This window comes from Macaca fascicularis, chromosome 10 (genome assembly GCF_037993035.2).
Source record: "Macaca fascicularis isolate 582-1 chromosome 10, T2T-MFA8v1.1".
Lineage (NCBI taxonomy): Eukaryota > Metazoa > Chordata > Mammalia > Primates > Cercopithecidae > Macaca > Macaca fascicularis.
Genome location: NC_088384.1, coordinates 28201392 through 28222500, shown reverse-complemented (window position 1 = coordinate 28222500; position 21109 = coordinate 28201392). Strand labels below are relative to the sequence as shown.

At 45.1% G+C, this 21109-nt stretch overlaps 2 long non-coding RNA genes across 2 annotated transcripts; both read right to left on the bottom strand.

The window, feature by feature from the left end:
• Nucleotides 1–13957: 13957 nt before the first annotated feature.
• Nucleotides 13958–16352, bottom strand: LOC141407862 (uncharacterized). Its single transcript, XR_012418941.1, has 2 exons — nucleotides 16131–16352; nucleotides 13958–15856 (listed from the first exon to the last, which is right to left on the bottom strand). It is a non-coding gene; the product is annotated as an uncharacterized lncRNA (long non-coding RNA).
• A 525-nt stretch (nucleotides 16353–16877) lies between these two features.
• LOC102141452 (uncharacterized) lies at nucleotides 16878–20679 on the bottom strand. Its single transcript, XR_006690191.3, has 3 exons — nucleotides 20517–20679; nucleotides 18279–18354; nucleotides 16878–17013 (listed from the first exon to the last, which is right to left on the bottom strand). It is a non-coding gene; the product is annotated as an uncharacterized lncRNA (long non-coding RNA).
• Between the last annotated feature and the right edge of the window lie 430 nt (nucleotides 20680–21109).

Genomic DNA, 21109 nt, shown 5'->3' with positions numbered 1-21109 from the left:
TCCAATGTCATCCTGGTCACTGTAAATGCTGTTAATTCATTCCTTTTCATGACTGAGTAGTATTACACACACACACACACACACACACACACACACACACACACACACACCACAGTTTTCTTTATCCACTTGTTGATTGATTTGGGTTGGTTCCACGATTTTGCAATTGTGAACTGTGCTGCTATAAACATGCGTGTGCAAGTTTTTTTTTCAAACAATGACTTATTTTCCTCTGGGTAGATGACAACCTGCATGACTCAGCAGAGGCAGCCGTAATTCTCCTAGTATAGTGCTGTCAGTGGAGTACTGAAGTCCCACAAAGGACTAATCCCCTGGTAGTGGGATTGCTGGATCAAATAGTAGTTCTACTTTTAGTTCTTTAAGGAATCTCCACACTGTTTTCCATAGCAGCTGTACTAGTTTACATTCCCACCAGCAGTGTAGAAGTGTTGCCTGATCACCGCATTCATGCCAACATCTACTTTTTAAAAACTTTTTAATTATGGCCATTCTTGCAGGTGGTAAGGTGGTATTGCATTGTGGTTTTGACTTGCATTTCCCTGATCATTAGTGATGCTGAGCATTTTTTTCATATGTTTGTTGGCCGTTTGTGTATCTTCTTTTGAGAATTGTCTATTCATGTCCCTAGCCTGCTTTTTGATGGAATTTTTTCTCACTGATTTTTGTTTGAGTTTGTTGGAGATTCTGTATATTAGTCCTTTGTGGGACTTCAATACTCCACTGACAGCACTATACTAGGAGAATCACAGCTGCCTCTGCTGAGTCATGCAGGTTGTCAAGGAAGTGGGGGAAAGCCAGCCGTCCCAGACCTCCTTCAGCTCCCATGTAAAATGAAGGGCTGGTCTCACTCCCACCAAGCCCCACAAACAGCCCCCAGACTGTTTCCAGGTGGAGGGCACGACTAGACGAACTTGAAAGCTTGCCTGAGGCTTTCCACCTCCCAGCTGTGAAAGAAAAGGGCTTTAGTTCTTCCCCGGCCTGTGAAGTCTGCAAGCCAGATTCACGTCCTCCCCTGGGTTCTGGCCAGGAGGCCTCTCACCCCATTCAAATTGTTACAAAGTTCAGCTAGCGAGTTCCTTCTCCCTGTGGAGCTGTGGAGTTTTACCCCTTGCTTTCTGGCCACCCTCCTGATGGATCCCTGTGGTGCCAGGCAGGAATGGGCTGCTTGGGGACCCAGTGAGCTCCCAGGGCCTCTCTGCTGCCTCCTCTGACCCCTGTATTTTGCTCAGCTCAGTTTTCTAACTTGACTCAGCTCCAGGAAAAGTCAGAAACTTCTCCCACGAACAGACCTTCAGCTTCTCCAGTGGGTGCGTGTGTTCAGAAGAGGAGGGTCTCCCTTTCCCACTTCCATAGTTGGGGCACTCACAGTATTTGGAGTGTCTCCCAGGCCCCGCAGGAGCAGGTCTGTTTCCTTCAGAGGGTCTGTGGATCCTCTCAGGATTGCTGGTTTGTTCTTTCAGTCGATCTGGAGCTAAAATTTACAGTGCAAGCCTCCGCATGCTGCTTCTTCCAGAACTGCAGTCTAGTTCTGCCTCCTGTCTGCTATGATCCCGAAACCCTTCTCCAATTTTTGTATTTTCAGTAGAGACGGCGTTTTGCCATGTTAGCCAGGCTTGTCTTGAACTCCTGACCTCAAGTAATCCGCCCATCTTGGCCTCCCAAAGTATTGGTGTAGCAGGACAAGCCACAGACAAAACCCCTCAGACACCAAGTTAAAGAAGGAAAGGCTTTATTCGACCGGGAGCTTCGGCAAGACTCACATCTCCAACAACTGAGCTCCCCAAGTGAGCAATTCCTGTCCCTTTTAAGGGCTTACAACTCTAAGGGGGTCTGTGTGAGAGGGTCGTGATTGATTGAGCAAGCAGGGGGTACACGACTGGGGGCTGCGTGTACCGGTAATCAGAACAGAACAGAACACAACAGGACAGGGATTTTCACAGTGCTTTTCCATGCAACGTCTGGAGTCTATAGATAACATAACTGGTTAGGTCAGGGGTCAATCTTTAACCAGACCCAGGGTGTGGCGCTGGGCTGTCTGCCTGTGGATTTCATTTCTGCCTTTTAGTTTTTACTGCTTTCTTTGGAGGCAGAAATTGGGCATAAGACAATATGAGGGGTGGTCTCCTCCCTTATTGGGATTACAGGCATGAGCCACCACGCCCAGCCAAGACCCTGAATTTAAATCCTGACTTTGGCTGGCATAATGAATGACTCTGTCATTCATTAGCTCAAGTATGCCATTAACTACTTTGAGTCCTGGTATCCTTGCTGTCAAATGAAATGAGAGTTCTGACACTTATAGGTCTGCTGTAAGACATAATTTTTAAAATATCTGTAAAAATTGGGCCGGGCATGGTGGCTCATACCTGTGATCCCAACACTTTGGGAGGTCAAGGTGGGCAGATTGCTTGAGCCCAGGAGTCTGAGACCAGCCTGGGCAATATGATAAAACCTCGTCTTTACCAAAAATTCGAAAAAAATTAGCTGGGCATTGGTACGTGTCTGTTAGCCCCAACTGCTCAGGAGGCTGAAGTGGGAGGATCACTGGAGCCCAGGAGGCAAAGGTTGCAGTGAGCCGAGATTGTGCCACTGCACTCCAGCCTGGGTGACAGAGCCAGACCCTGTCTCAAAAATAATAATAATAATAATAATAGATTATCATCGTACCAAAATTAGGAAATACAGAGAAGCAGAAAAAATGGAAGTCGAAGTCCCTGAAATCCTGTCTTCTGAGACACAACAGAGCACAGGTCTAGACAGATCAGAGCAAAGAGATTGGCCCCTGCATCACCTGGGAACAGGAGAAACCTGGACGGGTGGAGGGCCCAGGAGTGGCAGGGGACAGAAGTCTGGGGGATTATAGAGCAGGGACACTGCTGGCAGCACCCAGGCTAAAGAGAGTGTCCTGTTCTCTGAGGAAGAGGAGCCCAGCCCCCAGTTCTGGGCAGATGCCTGGCTGCAAAGAACAACATGGAGAAATAAAGCCTTGAGGTCTGAAGACAATTGTGTGTTTGTGTGTGTATGTGTGTGTGTGCATGTGTATGAAAGTATAGATCTATGTGTATTTGTGTGTGTGTGCATGTATCCGTGCATACGTATTTGTACATTGTGAGAGTGCATATGTACACGTGCATGTGTATGTAAGAGTATATGTGTATGTATATATTGAGCATCTCTCTGCATATATGTGAGTGTGTGTGTGTGTGTAAAAACATATATGTGTGCATTTGCCATGTACATGGGTAGGTGAATATGACTCTTTTTACTCTAATTTGTCTGACTACAGGTATCTGAAATTTCCCATAGGGTCACTCTTTACAGCAAATATTTACTGAGACTTCCTGGATACCCAACAGTCCTCTGGGCTGGGGGAAGTGCCAATGAAGAAGGCAGCTTAATGAGCAACCCACAGATCCTGATTGGTAATGCATGCATTGCCCTTTCCAGGGTCCTCTCTGAAAATTCTAATTTGTGCCCAGGGAAGTATGTCCATCTTGCACCAATAAGAGATGTGTCGGAAGCAGTCCAGAGCGCTGACTGGAAAACAGGCACTGGGGAACGGGAGCATTGAAAAGTCATTTTGACCACAAATCATAGAATCTTAGAGCTGGTGGTGGAAAATCAGAGAAAATCTAGCATGACCCTCTAAGGCAGTCTTTAAAAAATACACAGTAACCAGGCGTGGTGGCTCATGCCAGTAATCCTAACACTTGGGAGGCCAAGGCAAGTGGATCATTTGAGCCCAGGAGTTCAAGACCAACTTGGGCAACATGGGATAACCTCGTCGCTACCAAAAAAAGAAATATGTATATATATATACATTAGCTGGGCCTGGTGGCACATCTGTTTCAGATGGGAGGATGGCTTGAGCCCAGAAGACGGAGGTTGCAGTGAGCTCTAATTGTGCCACTGCAATCCCAGCCTGGGCAACAGACCTGTCTCAAAAAATAAAAAATAAAAATAAAATATACGTGGCCAGGTGCGGTGGCTCACGCCTGTAATCCCAGCACAGCACTTTGGGAGGCTGAGGCGGGCGGATCACAAGATCAGGAGTTTGAGACCAGCCTGGCCAACATGGTGAAACCCCACCTCTACTAAAAATACAAAAATTAACTGGGTGCAGTGACGGGTGCCTGTAGTCCCAGCTACTCGGGAGGCTGAGTCAGGAGAATTGCTTGAACCTGGGAGGTGGAAGTTGCAGTGAGCTGAGATCACACCACCTAGCCTGGGTGACAGAGCAAGACTCCGTCTCAAAAAATAATAATAATAAAATGGAATAAAAATAAAATAAAATAAAATAAAATATACGCAGCAGTAATGAGAGGGATGGGTAACCTAAAATGTCCTACTGCTATAAATTACCTCAACATGCTGTATGTGATTGAACTAACATCCCTTTAAATCCCAGCTACTCAGGAGGCTGAGGCAGGAGGATCAGTTGAACCCGGGAGGCAGAATTTGCAGTGAGCCAAGATCACGCCATTGCGCACCAGCCTGGGTGACACAGTGAGACTCCGTCTCAAAAAAAAAAAAAAAAAAAAAAAGAAAGAGAAAGAAAAAGAAAAAAAAAGAAGAGAAGCCTAGAGAGTTGATAATTAAGAAGGGGCTGAAAAGCAGTACGATCTAGGTGGGGAGAGAAACTGAAGCTGCTACTGCCTGGGGAACCTGTCTTTCTTGACCTAGAATTCCAGGGTCTGTGCTACCCCGTGGGGATATGGAACTGAGACTCCACCCAGAGCCTGGGGCTCAGGAACATGCCCATTGGCAGAGACCAAAGACAAGGATCTTGTCAGATCTCGGCAGAGACCAAAGACAAGCCCATCTTGACCTGGGCTTCTTGGTGGAAGCAAACACGAAATCACCCCCTGAGAACCTGTCACCACAGGCTGAACTCATGGGTTTGGGGTGCAGTGCTACACTACTTGAATGATTCCGTAAACCCCAAGCTGACACGTTAATTTTCTGTGGCCTCCGGTTGGTAGCACTTTCAAGGCACTTTTCAGAAGCCAACATAAATCTGTTTTAGAGGGGCACCACCCCACCCCCTTAACCAGGCCTCACAGGACTCTGACCTGTAAATTCCAAATGCTTATATACAACCTTAGAACTGTTACGAAGCAAATAGGCTGTCTGCCCGAGGTGCACAAAAGCCAATAACCTGTGGCACTGGGTTCTGACAAGAGCAAGGCTTTCTTGCAAAACTAGTCAGCAAAGAGACCACAGTGGATTCAAATCTGTCTCCTCGATTTGGGGTCTGCAGCAAATTTACGGGCTCAGAGGGCCAGGGAAAGGATTTAGGAATGTGGGCTAAGCAGGGTTTGATTCGAGGGCTCTAAATTTGACCACTGACAGAAAGAAATTTCGAGGTGGTTCTGGTCACATTCTGTCTTCTTGGTTCTGAGGGGAGGATCACTGGTTCTGGGTGTTGTTAAAGGTCAAAGCTTTTTCTTTTTCTTTTTCTTTTTCTTTTTCTTTTTTTTTTTTTTTTTTTGAGACGGAATCTCGCTCTGTCGCCCAGGCTGGAGTGCAGTGGCCAGATCTCGCTCACTGCAAGCTCCGCCTCCCGGGTTCACGCCATTCTCCTGCCTCAGCCTCCCGAGCAGCTGGGACTACAGGCGCCCGCCACCTCGCCCGGCTAGTTTTTTTGTATTTTTTTAGTAGAGACGGGGTTTCACGGGGTTAGCCAGGATGGTCTCGATCTCCTGACCTCGTGATCCGCCCGTCTCGGCCTCCCAAAGTGCTGGGATTATAGGGGTGAGCCACCGCGCCCGGCCGGTCAAAGCTTTTTCTATTGTGCATGCTTGGACTATAGGACTTGCAGCTTTTGGCCCTGTTATACCTACAAGGTCACTGTGTTATCAACAAAGTAGGACCAGTTTGGGCTGTCTCAAGGTTACATAACCAAGTCATAAACCACAGAAGAAACAAACAGTGTGAGTAAAGAGCAATGGTAAGACCAGAGGCAGAAATAGAACACCAAAAGGTGTCAGATATTAGAATTATAAAATGTAGAATACATAGTAAGTATACTGAAAAAAATTTTTTGAGACAGTGTCTTGCTTTGTCACCCAGACTGGAGTACAGTGGCACAAGCATGGCTCACTGTAGCCTCGGACCGCACCCCCTGACAAGCCCCAGATCTGGCCTCAGCCCCCCAGGTAGCTGGACCATGCCTGGCTAATGTTTGTATTTTTTTGCTGAGATGGGGTTTTGCCATGTTTCCAAGCTGGTCTCAACTTCCTAAACTTAGGCTATCTGCCTGCCTTGGCCTCCCAAAGTGCTGGGATTACAGGCATGAGCCACTGCACCCAGTGAAAATATTTAAAGAAACAAAAGACAGTTTAAAACTTGAGCAATGAATCAAAAAAGACATGGTAGATGTGAAAAAGAACAAATGTGACTTCTAGAAATCAAAAACAATCATTAAATGTAAAAAGAGCTAAAGAGAGAATTCATGAAGATCTGAAGAAGTTACCCAGAACGTAGCACACAGAGAGAAAAAGTAAAAAGTATGAAAGAGAAGAGATGGGAACACAGAGTGAAGTCTAACATATGCCTAACTCAAGTTCCAGTAGGAGAGAGGAGAAATGACAGGGAGAGGCAATACTGAAGATATGGAGTCTGAGAATGGTGAAAATTAATGAAGGACATGAACCTTCAAATTCAAGAAACACAATGTATTAGGTTCCTAGGGCTACTGTAACAAAGTACCACAAACTGCGTGACTTTAAACAACAGGAATTTATTCTCATGGTTCTGGAGACCAGAAGTCCAAAATTAAGGTATCAAGAAGGCTATTCTCTTTCTGAAAGTTCTAAAAAAGAATCTGTTCCATGCCTATCTCTTAGCTCTGGTGTTGCTGGAAATCCTTGGCATTCCTTGACTTGTAGACTTGTTTTAAAATGTACCTGGGATTTTGGCTTTATTCAGGTATGGTGAGGCCACAGATCAGAGGTGATAGCCATTTAAAAGACAGTTTGTTACTCACAGTTCCCAAGACGATGGGGGGACATGCCATACCATGCAGGGCCATGGGGAAGCACCAGGGTAAGTCAGGAGGCAGAATGAGTGAGGGCAAAAGGTGGACAAAAGGCTTTACTGTGTTTTTTGTAAGAAGGCCAGACAGGATAAACAGACTTAGGACTGGCTAGTTTGAATAATTTTGATGGGCTCTGGGCTATAGGAGTGGTCCCTTGTTACCTGGTACCTGTCCCTGGAGTGATTTGGGGCAGGGAAATAGTTGCAGGTTGCAGGAACCTGTTGAAAGGTGGCTGGTAAAGTTACGTTGAAGATATGAATTGGTTGGTTGGCACATCAAAGGCACATAATAAGTAAATCACTTATTCTCTGTAGGAATTAGCTGACCCAGGGAGGGGCAGTCTCTCTTGGATCAGTAAGGCCTCGAGATGTCAAAGCAATATAGGCATGGTGGCTCAGACCTCTAATCCCAGCACTTTGGAAGGCTGAGAAGGGAGGATCATTTGAGCCCAGAAGTTTGAGGCCAGCTTGGGCAACATAGTGAGACTGTCTCTACAAAAAATGTTAAAATTAGCAGGGCGTAGTAGTAGTTCCAGCTACTCTGGGGGCTGAGATGGGAGGATCACTTGAGCCCAGGAGGCCGGGGATGCAGTGAGCCATGATCTCACTACTGCACTCCAGCCTGCACTCAACAAAGCGAAATTCTGTCTCAAAACAACAGCAACAGCAACAACAACAAAAGAAGTTAATAGCTTAGCTTCTGATGTATTCCAAAATTGTTGCACCCTCGACACACTAACAGCCTCAAAAGGAGGAGTTTGCATGATCATTGGTGGATACGGCTATTCTTTGTAAATCCATTGGGACAAATAGCGCCTAAGCTGCACCTATTAAAGAACAAGCTAAACACTCTCCATCAAATAAAAGAGGTGCATTAATTCTGTTTCACTGACCTAGTCCCAGCAATGGGATACTGGTTTGACAGGTTATGGGGAAATGTGCTTAGATCTGTTCCTTTCAGCTTATTCATTCCTATTCTAATCTATGCTCTTCTCCCCCTTTGGAGATCCCTGGTTATTAATCTGGCTCTTATCTCCATGGCCACCAACTCAGCTTTTAATATGTGAAACTTCTAGGAAAGTCTGCAGCAGGGGAAATGAAGGAATTCAGGGCATGTCATCCCAAATATGCTGCTTTGGAGTATCAGTTATTTTGAGTTGAAGGCACTTGAGAAATAGCACATGCAGGAAAGCCTCTCTGGGCTGCCATTTTCTACCTAAGAATAGGCCGCACAATTGCCCACAAGAAAGGCACCCTCCCTTTACTAGGAAGAGAAGAACATTGTCATCACAAGTGACTGTGAATCAAGGTTCCAATGGATCTGTATAAACACACAACCAAAATAATCCTTATCTTTTAATTTTGCCCCCATATATGTCCTAGTCCCTTCTCCACAATTTACTGCCTATAATCCAAACCCCTTTGTCTTGTCTTTTTTTTTGAGACAGAGTATCGCTCTGTTGCCCAGGCTGGAAGGCAGTGGCGCAATCTCAGCTCACTGCAAGCTCTGCCTCCCGGGTTCACGCCATTCTTCTGCCTCAGCCTCCCGAGTAGCTGGGACTACAGGCGCCCACCACCACGCCCAGCTAATTTTTTTTTTTTTATTTTTAGTAGAGACGGGATTTCACTGTGTTAGCCAGGATGGTCTCGATCTCCTGACCTTGTGATCTGCCTGCCTCGGCCTCCTAAAGTGCTGGCATTACAGGCATGAGCCACCGCACCCGGCCTTGTCAAAAAAAAAGAAAAAAAAAAGAAAGAAAAGATAAGAAAGAGAAAGAAAGAACCATTGTTTTTCTATCTAAAAGATGGAAAATTTTTCTACTTTAGTCACTTCTTTAGGCCTTCATTCTCTTGTGAAAGTACCCATGTACACTGAAAATTTAATAAAACTTGAATGATTTTCTTCTGTTAATCTATCTTATTTCAGTTTAATTCTTAGGCCCAGATCTCCAGAGACCCTAAGAATGTAGAGGAGAATTTTTTCCTCCCCAATAATAGCATGGCATACAGCACAGATCCCCACTTGTTTAGGTCAACTTTAATGGCTTTCAAAAAACTTTCTATGACATTATTCGTAAAGGTCATGCAGGCCAGGCGAGGTAGCTCATGCCTGTAGTCCCACCTACTTGGAAGCCTGAGGTGGGAGGATCACTTGAGCCCAGGAGGTCGAGGCTGCAGTGAGCCACAATCATGCCACTGTATTTCAGCCTGGATGACAGAGCAAGATCCTGTCTATAAGCTTTTTCTTTTTTAAGTAATGCATATTTCAGCTCAAACTTATTCCATGGTGATATATATATATATATATATACACACACACACACACACACACACGCATATATATGTGTGTATGTATATATGTATGATTGCAAATGATATCTGTTGTATTTTACATATTGAAGGAAGTATCTTATTGAAAATATTATAAATTTGTGTCAATGTTGCTACTGCTCAAAACCCATTTCAGAACTGGTAATCTACTTACATTCAAAATGAGTGGGGTAGCCGGGCACGGTGGCTCACACCTGTAGTCCCAACACTTTAGGAAGCTGAAGTGCGCAGATCACTTGAGCCAGGAGTCTGAGACCAGCCCGGCCAACATGGCAAAACCCCATCTCTACTAAAAATACAAAAATTAGCAGGGCATGGTGGCGCATGCCTGTAATCCCAACTACTCGGGAGGCTGAGGCACGAGAATCGCTTGAACCTGGGAGGCAGAGGTTGCAGTGAGTCAAGATCACACTACTACACTCCAGCCTGGGCAACAGAGCAAGAATCTATCTCAAAACAAACAAACAAAACAAACAAAACACGCCACAAAGGAGTCACCCAGAAGGAGGGTGATGGGAAGACACATAGGGGAACGCCAGAACAGAGGCAAAGATTGGAGTGATGGGTCTTAGATTAATCATGGTCTTTATCGCCTGTACTTTATCATGCTTTGACATTTTTTTCTTTTTTTTTTTTTTGAGACAGAGTCTCGCTCTGTCACCCAGGCTGGAGTGCAATGGCCGGATCTCCACTCACTGCAAGTTCCGCCTCCCGGGTTCACGCAATTCTCCTGCCTCAGCCTCCCGAGTAGGTGGGACTACAGGCGCCCACCACCTCGCCCGGCTAGTTTTTTGTATTTTTTAGTAGAGTCGGGGTTTCACCGTGTTAGCCAGGATGGTCTCGATTTCCTGACCTCGTGATCCACCCGTCTCGGCCTCCCAAAGTGCTGGGATTACAGGCTTGAGCCACCGAGCCCGGCCAACATTTTTTAATGTTTATTTTACGTTTGTGTAGAGACAGGGTCTCACTCTGCCAGGCTGGAGTGCAGTGGTGCAATTATATTAGGTTGATCCAAAAGTAATCGTGGTTTTTGCCATTATTTTTATTGTATTTGTTTATCTGAGACAGGGTCTTACTCTGTTGCCCAGGCTGGAGTGCAGTGGCATAGTCTCACCTCACTGCAACCTCCACCTCCTGGGTTCAAGTGATTCTCCTGACTCAGCCTCCCAAGTAGCTGGGAGTATAGGTGCGTGCCACCATGCCCAGTTAATTTTTGTATTTTTAATAAAGATGGGGTTTTACCATGTTGGTCAGGCTGGTCTCAAACTCCTGGCCTCAAGTGATCTACCTGCCTTGGCCTCCCAAAGTGCTGAGATTACAGGCGTGAGCCACCGTGCCTGGCATGCCATTACTTTTAATTAAAATTTGTATTATGGTTTTGATTGATTTTCTAGGTTCATTCGTACGTTTTGTTTTGTTTTTTGAGACAGGATCTCACTCTGTTACCAAGGCTGGAGTGCAGTGGTGCAGTTATAGCTCACTGCAGCCTTGACCTTGTGGGCTCGAGTGATCCTCCTGCCTCAGCCTCCTGAGTAGCTGGGACTACAGGCATGCACCACCACACTCAGCTAATTTTTAATTTTTGTTGTTGTTGTTGTAGTACTGGTGTCTTGCCATGTTGCCCAGTGCTGGCCTCAAGTGGGTCTCCTGCCTCAGCCTCCCAAGGTGCTGGGATTACAGGTGTGGGTCACCGCGCCCGGACTGCTTTGACATCCTGAGGCCTTGCTGATCCGAGAGAGACTGCCCCTCCCTGGGCCACAAATTCCTAAACTATTAACTTCTAATTGGAGTGCTTTCAATTTTTGCAGAGTAATACTGAATTCTTATTCTATTACTATGGAAAGATTTAGAACTGCCCTTTCCATCACATAATTTCCAACACCTGGAAAAAAGGATCTCAATACTGAAAATAACTTAGAATTGTAATGCACAAGTGGGTTTTCCATGATGTCATATCTAGTATGTTTATGTAGTATTACTTTGTGTATAAACGAGCCCAAGTGTGTGATTTGGCTGGCATTTAAGGTGATACCTGGTGACAGAAGGTGTTGGGTATCCAAGTCTACATTGACCTGACCATTTAGGTGAGAACCTTTATATAATCTGTTGCCACATAAGATAAAAATTTTTGATCAGTGTTGTTGACAGATAAGGTCAGAGCGGAACTCATGACCCACCAGGTTGGGGGCTGGTGTCTTGTCACCTATCATGTAGGCATCTGCACACGTCCATCTTCCATGTGTCTTTGTCAGTCTATAGGAGAAGAATGGGATGTAAAATATCTGATATAGGAGGCCTGCAGTTTGGCCTTTGCATGTATGTGGCTTGGTTTTGTCATGTGATCAAGTTCATCCAGATTTTGAGTCTACCCATATTTAATGTCTGGTGTTTGGCAGTCTAACGAAGAGAGCAGATGAGCTACGCCATGTTACACACAGGAGGATTGTGAGCTTACTGTAACATCTGGTGATACGACAAGTATTTGTACCATAAGAGTCAGTGCCAGAACCTTCTATAACCTTCATGGGAGGCTTGAGGATACTGTGGAACCAAATCACAGGATTCAACTGTAATATCATCTTGCTATGTCACCTATAAATCATTCAGCACCATACCTGTTTTTTTTTGTTTTTTGTTTTTTGGTTTTTTTTTTGAGGCGGAGTCTCGCTCTGTCGCCCAGGCTGGAGTGCAGTGGCGTGATCTCGGCTCACTGCAAGCTCCGCCTCCCGGGTTCCCGCCATTCTCCTGCCTCAGCCTCCCGAGTAGCTGGGACTACAGGCGCCGCCACCACGCCCGGCTAATTTTTTTGTATTTTTAGTGGAGACGGGGTTTCATTGTGTTAGCCAGGATGGTCTCGACCTCCTGACCTCATGATCCGCCCGTCTCGGCCTCCCAAAGTGCTGGGATTACAGGCTTGAGCCACCGCGCCCGGCCCATACCTGTTTTTAAAACAAAAGGAACATGTCCTTTTCTGTGTGTGTGTGTGTGTGGTTTTTTTGTTGTTGTTGTTTTTTTTCAGACAGGGTCTTGCTCTGTTGCCCAGGCTGAAGTGCAGTGGTGTGATGACAGCCCACTGCGTTCTTCACCTCCCAGGCTGAAGCGATTCTTCCACCTCAGCCTCTTGAGTAGCTGGGACCACAGTCACCCATCACCACACCCTACTAATTTCTTGTGTATTTTGTGTAGAGACAGGTTTTCACCATGTTGCCCAGGCTGGTCTCAAACTCCTGAGCTTAAGCGATCCGCCCACCTCCGCCTGCCACAGTGCTGAGATTACAGGCTTGAGCCACCGTACCTGGCAAATTTCCTTCTAATGACTACCTGAGCACAGGACAGACCTTGAGCTTCCATAGAGGTTTGTCCATGTCCAATTAATCCATCAAAAGAAGTAAAGCGATGTTGTATTCTCAGTTGTGGATGCCACACCTTGTCACATACCCAGTTTTCATAGTTGGCCCACTGAGTCCTGGCGTTGGCAGGAATGAAAATTGGTTCAAGTTCTTCTGCATGATCTAGATGTTGACATAACCAGCAATCAGATTAATTAAAGTGGACAGGATTTGGAGAGTTGGTGTAGAGGGGTGTCAGTTCTGTTTTTGACCTGTTGAGAAAACAGTAAGGGTTCCTAAGAATAAGACACAATCTGAAAGAGAACCCAGAGTGGAGGATCAGAGGGAGAATCAGAGGACAGGATTGACATAAGCAATTTCCAGTCAGCTTTTTAATAAATGGCCAGAGAGGCCGGGCGCGGTGACTCACGCCTGTAATCCCAGCACTTTGGGAGGCCGAGGCGGGCGGATCACAAGGTCAGGAGATCGAGACCACGGTGAAACCCCGTCTCTACTAAAAATACAAAAAATTAGCCAGGCGCGGTGGCGGGCGCCTGTAGTCTCAGCTACTCAGGAGGCTGAGGCAGGAGAATGGCGTAAACCCAGGAGGCGGAGCTTGCAGTGAGCCGAGATCGCGCCACTGCACTCCAGCCTGGGCGACAGAGCGAGACTCCGTCTCAAAAAAAAAAAAAAAAAAAAAAATGGCCAGAGAAAAAAGAGGCTTCATTAAAAGGAAGAGGTTCTTTTGGCTTTTGTTTTTTGGACAAGGAGTCCCAATGTGAGAAAATAGGTAGAAGTGAAGTTTCTTGATCCATGATCTTGAGAAAAGCTATCTACTTTAAAATGTCATCTGCTTCTGAGGCCTGGGAACCAGTCTGGGAAATGGTTACTTCAAGGTCACCTGTAGGGAGGGTCTGTCTTCCAGTTGTCCTCAGAGTGCTGATCTGGGTCTAGCTTGGTGTGATTCACAGGAATCCAGGAGGACTTTTCCCTAACTTGATGGCAGTGTAGGTGGTTAGCAGTATAGCCAGGCATTGCTTCATGACAGGGATGCATTCTGAGAAATGCATCATTAGGTATTTTTGTCGTGTAGACATCACAGAATGTACTTACACAGACCTAGATGATATAGCCTACTACACACCTAGGCTATATTGTGTGGTCCACCTGCTCCCCGGCTACAAACCCATACAGCGTGTTAGTGTACTGAATACTGTACACAGAGTAACACAGTGATAAGTATTTTCTTTTACTTATATCTTGTAGTGTAGGATTTATCACAAAATGTTACTGCCCAGTGCATTTTTGCAAACTAACAATTCACTGAGAGTATTAACATTCACATATGTAATTAGAGTTTACAAATGTACCAAACTTTGGGTAACAAACACTTTAAACTTATAGACATTCAGTAAGCCCCTTCTCCCCCTCCCCAAAGCCCCTTCTCCCCCCTCCCCAAACTGTTTGATTGCAAAGAAGCACAATGGGTTAACTGTGGCAAAACAAAAGAAATAAGGCAGGGGAGGCAGATGCTGACTTGAGAACATAAGAATATCCAAACAATTTTGTCAATATCAAAAGACAAAATCTAAACATCTTTTATAATATAAAAGAAATCCATATAGTTAAGTACTAATTAGGTGAAATAACATTATAGGGTATATAACATTTATTTTCTCTACATACATTTGCATATCTTAAATTTATTTATTTTTTATTTTTATTTTTTCCTGAGACGGAGTCTCGCTCTGTCACTCAGGCTGGAGTGCAGTGGCACGATCTCAGCTCACGGCAACCTCCGCCTCCCGGGTTCAAGCAATTCTCCCGCCTCAGCCTCCTGAATAGCTAGGATTACAGGTGTGCGCCACCATGCCCGGCAAATTTTTGTATTTTTAGTAGAGACAGGGTTTCACCACGTTGGCCAGGCTGGTCTCCAACTCCTGACCTCATCATGATCCACCCACCTCGGCCTCTCAAAGTGCTGGGATTACAGGTGTGAGTCACTACGCCTGGCTGCACATCTTAAATTTAATGTGAAACATCATGTTTCAACTTCTTGACGTATAGTTTTTGGTGAGTCTAGATGGAATGAATATTTAAATCGGCTTCAAAGATCTTATCAAGTTTGTATTTGGTTATCATCACTTTAAGTCTTTAATGCTTTTCTTTATTTATTGGACTAAGCCAATTTTAGAAACAAAATCCACAACCAACACACACACAATGCCAATGTTTCTGAAAACACTAAATAATATTATCTTTTGTATATCATTCAAATAGTGGTTATGGTTAAACAAACAAGCAAACAAACACATTACTACAACTCATATATGATAAACTTACAGAAAGCAACATTTTAGAAGTTCCATCTGGTGTGTTTGCACTGTAAGAAAATAAATCTGGATGTGAGTAAGATGTGTTTGACTGAATAAATGAATCCCCTGCTAGCAGTGGGCTATGTGCCAGAGCAGTGCATTTGTTGTAATATATTATGTCAGGAATGTATGTTCACAATCCACCAGCTGCAGTTTTCATTTACTAAGAAATGAAAGCAATTAATCCTGGTCCATCCACTCCTTCCTCCCTGATTTTACCATCTTCGCTTTGAGATCAGGCACTTTGTGCCCAGGATTGTGGCAATGCATGTTTACTAAAAATGTATCCATTGATAGTAGAATAACTGTACTAAATTAATAAAGGAAGAGTGTCTTCATGTAGAAAACAGAGCACTAAATTATAATTTTACAGTCGCAACACAAGCTTCAGCTCTTCCTAGGCACAGTGGAGCAACCTGGGTCCACTCATTGGTCTGGGGACCATAAGCCTCCACCGTATTCAGGTATGCTTGTCCATCATACCTCCCAATGGCATATAACTTATCACCAAGTAAACAGACCCCCACTGCATCTCTGCTGATGCTTACTGATTCTACTGTAGTCCACATATCTGTTTTGGGATCAGATGTCTCCACACGGTCAGAGAGTCTGGAAGTCAAGTTGGATGCGAGAGCATCGTGTTCCCCTATAGCATACAGCAGTCCGCTCCAGGTCGTTACTCCTATGCCACCTCTCCTTTTTGACATCTGTACACACAGTGAACATGTTGGGGTGATCAGGCCCAACACCAGGCCATGGGGGCTACAAAGTCCGGTGTGGTCAAAGGAATAAGAAAAGACAAGTTAGAAGTGCATAAAATGGGTCCAGGGGGCCAGCGCTAGATTGGAGGCTGCAAAGGCCCGGAGCTCTGGGAGCCCACACTATTTATTGGTGATCAAACAAAGAAGCAGGTGGTGAGGATGTGAGGGTAAACAGGTGAGGGCATGAGGACGTGGGGGTAGAAAGCTAGTGGTGCATGAGACCAGCCTGGCTAACATGGTGAAACTCCGTCTCTACTAAAAATACAAAAAATTACCTGGTCGTGGTGGCAGGTGCCTATAATCCCAGCTACTCGCGAGGCTGAGGCAGGAGAATTGCTTGAACCTGGGAGGCGGAGGTTGCAGTGAGCTGAGATCTGCACCACTGCATTCCAGCCTGGGTGGCAGAGCGAGACTCTGTCTCAAAACAAACAAACAAAAAAAACTTACAACATGCTTTTAGAACCTGCAAAAGCCGAAGAAGGCAAGTTGTAGATAGCAGGCACTCAGTATTATCTTCTTTTAATTCAAGGTGGCTTGTATAAGCATACTGGATCAAGGACCATGATGAATTTGGTTCTATACCTTCCATTTTTATGTCCTCTTGTCTTGCTTCTGTGACATCATTAGTAAACATGGCAGCAAAATAGTCTGAGCCAGAGGAGAGCACCAGTCTGTGAGCTGGAATTCGCAATCACCAGTAACAAAAATTACATGGCACAACTGTGTATGTCTCAAATAGTTTTCCATTTTTTAAAATGCTTGTTCGGCATAATAAAGGGCTTGGAAAAATTAATGATGAACACGGTTCCATTGTATTACAGGATGATAACATCTGGCTACCACAAGAAGTCCGCGTCGGGCTCCGGAGACTGCCGGGAGTCATGGTGGGCTGGGGTGGAGAAGTGGAGAAGGCGAGGGCAGAGAGGGATGCTCACGTGCCCCCAACCCCTTCCTGGCAGCCTCACCTCCGGCGCTGGTGGCCCCAAGCTAGCCAATCCTGATCCATCAGGCGGCTCCAGGCGGTGGGACTGGGGTCAGAGTCCTCAGGTGGCCCACAGGTGGCGGGTGAGTGGATGGGGGTCCAGACTGGCTCACCCATCAGTCCCGACACTGCGCAATTGGCTGCCCACTCAGCCCACACAATGATTGTTTTTGTGTCTAAACATAGAAAAACTACAGTAAAAATATGGTATTATAGTTTTTTTGTTTTTGTTTTTGTTTTTTTTTTTTTTTACAGGATCTCACTCTGTTGCCCTGGTTGGAGTGCAATAGCTCCATCACAGCTCACTGCAGCCTCGACTTTCCTGGGCTCAGGTGAGTCTCTCACCTCAGCCTTCCAAGTAGCTGGGACTACAGGTGTGCATCACCATGACTGGTTTATTTTGTATTTTTTGTAGAGACAGGGTTTCACCATGTTGCCCAGACTGGTCTCAAACTCCTGGGCTCAAATGATCCACCCATCTCTGCCTACCAAAGTGCTGGGATAACAGGTGTGGTGGCTCACTGACATTGTAATCTTATGGGGACACCATTGTATATTTGGTCCATTGTTGACTGAAACATTGGTGACAGTGCATGCTTTCTTCTAAAAACCTTGATTTACACCTAATCTCCTGGTCAAAAAGGATGGCAAGACTTGTTAGTTGGCAGAAGCTATGCCCTTTTTACCTGTTGATTTATATGCTCCAAGATTACTAGTTAGTTCCTTTATGTAGCTGTCATAGCATTGCACTGTTCACTTAAGAAGTCCCCACAATCCAGGGATCACTCGATCCAGGAATGAAAGGATTAGAGATGCCAATAGGCAAAGGGCAACCAAGCACTATTGAAAAGAAATTAATCCATGCCTCCCATTGGCAGCATTCTAAACTTTATAAGAGGTAAAGGCAAGAGGTAATGCTTTTCCTCCCTTCAATTCAGTTTCCTAACAGATTTTTCCTTAAGTCTTTTTTCTGAGACAGAGTCTCACTCTGTCACCCAGGCTGGAGTGCAGTGGCACAATCCCAGCTCACTGCAACTTCTGCCTCCCAGGTTCAAGTGATTCTCCTGCCTCAGCCTCCCAAGTAGCTGGGATTACAGGGGTCTGCCACCACGCCCAGCTAATTTGTGTATTTTTAGTAGAGACAGGCTTCCCCATGTTGGCCAGGCTGGTCTCGAATTCCTGACCTCAGGTGATCTGCCCACCTGGGCCTCCTACAGTGCTGGGATTACAGGTGTGAGCCCCAGCACCCAGCCTGTTGAATATAAAAATGCTCTAGGAATAAATGCTTGGTGCCACAAAGTGAAACCAGCACTCAGGCAAAAGTTTTCTCAGCAAGGCAATTTACTTCTGCAGAAGGGTGCCAGTCAAGTCAATCAAGATTGCAAGAGCACACTGAACAAAGGAGAGCAGGAGGTTTTTATCTCTGATGCATAGTCCTTACCTCTGTGTCACTCCAATGGGCTGGGGTTGGACTGCACAATCTGAGCTGATCCAATTGGCTATTTGCAAATATTTTTCTAAATATGGAAGGGAAGGGGGATGTGAGGTACAGTGATGGACCATGTAAGACATGCAGTTTTGGGGGAACAACAGGTGCAGGTAACCAAAGGAACAGATGTGAATTATTGATTAGAGCTGATGGGAAGGGGGTAGGCTGTTTTACAGTAACCAGGGGCAAGAAAGAACACGAAAGTTGAGTTTGAGAACAAAGGACAAGGAAGTTAGCAGACTAAATCTTTGAAGAGAAACTCAGAGAAATTCATTGTATCTTACAAGTCCTCCCTTTTAATTTTCTTACGATTCTTTCTCTTCAAACTTTTTTAACACGTCTTGGCTTTGCTGTTCAATTTGATCTTCTAAAAGGAAAAGCTTACTTGAATAAAGTGGAGGAGAACTAAGGGAGGCTTTAGTAAGTGCTGTTTGTACAATCCTTTGTATTAGCCCACGGATGCATGGTATGACACAACACCTAACAAGAATGAGTACACCTATTGCGATTGCAAGAGACATAAGAATTGAGGCTATGATTCCTTTCCATTTACTGAACCAATTTCCTAGTCATCCTGAAATAGGGTCATTGACTCCAGAATTTTTAGCTAATTCATTGGGTAAAGCAGTAAGTCCTTGTAAGTGCTTTGTTATGCTCCCATCGGGGGCAGTGTTGTTTGGGATGAAGGTACAACATTGGGTCTTAATCATAACACAGACTCCCTTTTTCAGCTAATAACATGTCTAGAGCTATTCTGTTTTCCCAAGCCATTTGGCTATTAGGCCCTAATTGGTCGGCTATTCCTTTGATAGCATCCCTCGTGTAATTAATAAACCGCTGCTGATTATTATAGATGTAATTTATCCAAGCTATATTTTATTAATAGTTGCCTGTGGAAATATGGATTCAAATCTGGCAGCTATTTGGTCATGGGCTTTGAATCTGTCAGGCACTCCTTGGGGGACCCTAATGACATCCATGTAAACTTGAGAGTCAAAGGACCCATAAGGGGCTTCTCTTATTTTTTGGTGTTGTAGTTTTTCTTTCTCAGGTTGATGAAATACCAGGGTGAAAGGGATAGCCAATTGGACAAGAGCACAAGTGCTTCTCCAGTTACTTGCACCACAATACTACTGTACATCCGCTTGAAGATGACTAAGGGCAGACTGATGAGTAAACTCTTGGAAGGGCTTGAACTCACTACATCCTGTTAAGCTTCCAAGGAACACCAAATTCTCCCCCTGTCATGTGAGACACGAGGTGAAATTGATGTTGGGAGACGGAAGCTGGATGGCCCTTGAGGGCTGACCCACAGGGTGTTAAACTTCAGGATATGATAGAGAGAGAGGCAACACAACTTGTTGCCTCTGGCTGTGGAATCCTGGAAAAGAGCTGTCTGGTCGACTGAAGGACCATCCTAGTGGAAAGGGGACAATCTGGGCCTCTGGTCTGCTGTGTGCAGAAGCATAACAATTGCTTTTGTTCAATGTGCGGGCGGAATATTGAATCCATTCCAACCAGGTATTTACATCTTGATACCCTGTTGCAGCTGCTGGAGTTTGTCTTAGAGCCTTCACTTCTACAATATTTACCTTGGCATTGTTTTGGGGCAGGATAGAAGGTTTAGAAGGAGAAGGAGAAGGGAGGTCAATAAAGTGTTATTTTAAAGAAGCCTATAGGGTTGTATCCATTGACCTCTGTTCCTAAGCCATAAAAACGTTCTAAAGGGGGTGCAGGGTTGGTGGAGGTAGGGGCGTTAATAGGGATAATTACTGGGTTACAATGGTAAGGCTGACAGTCAGAGGTGGTGGTTCCTTTGGTAAGGTGGAGGTAAGATTTTAGGTCAGTATAGCCTTCTGGGGAGGTCCCACCGTGTTCACTGGTAGTCAGGATGACATTTGCCCATTGAAAACATATCTCCTAACTTTGGGTGCCTTGGTACCCCCTCCATGAACAAGGTGCAGGGTCAGTGGCTTCTCTGAAGCGGTAGAGGTATTTTTCTAAAGTAGAAACATACCTTTGCCATTGTTCATCCTCCTCACAAGGTATAACAAGTATAACAAGGCAAGCATCAAAGGTAATGATTTGGGGTGAGTCTGGCTTAGTTACATTGATAACAAGGTCAGCAATAGAATGAGGAAAGAAGAAAGGGTAATAGTATAGATAAAAGAGAGTTAAATTTTTCCTAACCTTAGTTTGAGGGGGTTTTTCCCTTGGATAATGGCCCACGACTTCAGGGTTGGCAGTGCTTTCTTGACTCAGGTGTGACGGCTCCATCTTTCCTTGCTGTTTGGACGTCAGTTTCAGTGGTTAGAAGAACTAGGCCGGCTCCTCAGGCTGGTGTTGATGTACTGGGAACTCTAGGGGCAGCGCCTGTACTGGAAAATTTTAAGCTGTGAAGGAAGAGAAAGTGGAAGATAAGCCAAGTATGTAGGAATGTTGTCAGTGGATTGTTTTGAGAGGTAGTTTGCATTCTTACTAGGGGAATAGGAGGATAGAAGACATTTGATCTATGGCAAACTTGGCTAAGGGTATAAATTAAACTTTGTGCTATACATAGCTTGGGGTCTTTAATGAGTCCCCCAATATAGGTGGGATAGGACTTCCTTCATAAAAGGTTTGAATAACACTTCTCTGAGTTCTCTTTAGTGCCTATAGGAGAAACGGCAGCCTGTTCCACTTATCTTATTTGCTAGGTTATTTTGAAAGACAGGCTTTTCTGGTGCCTGGGGACATGGACAATAGCTATTTCTTCTTTTCCAGTAACCGGTTATTTAACACTT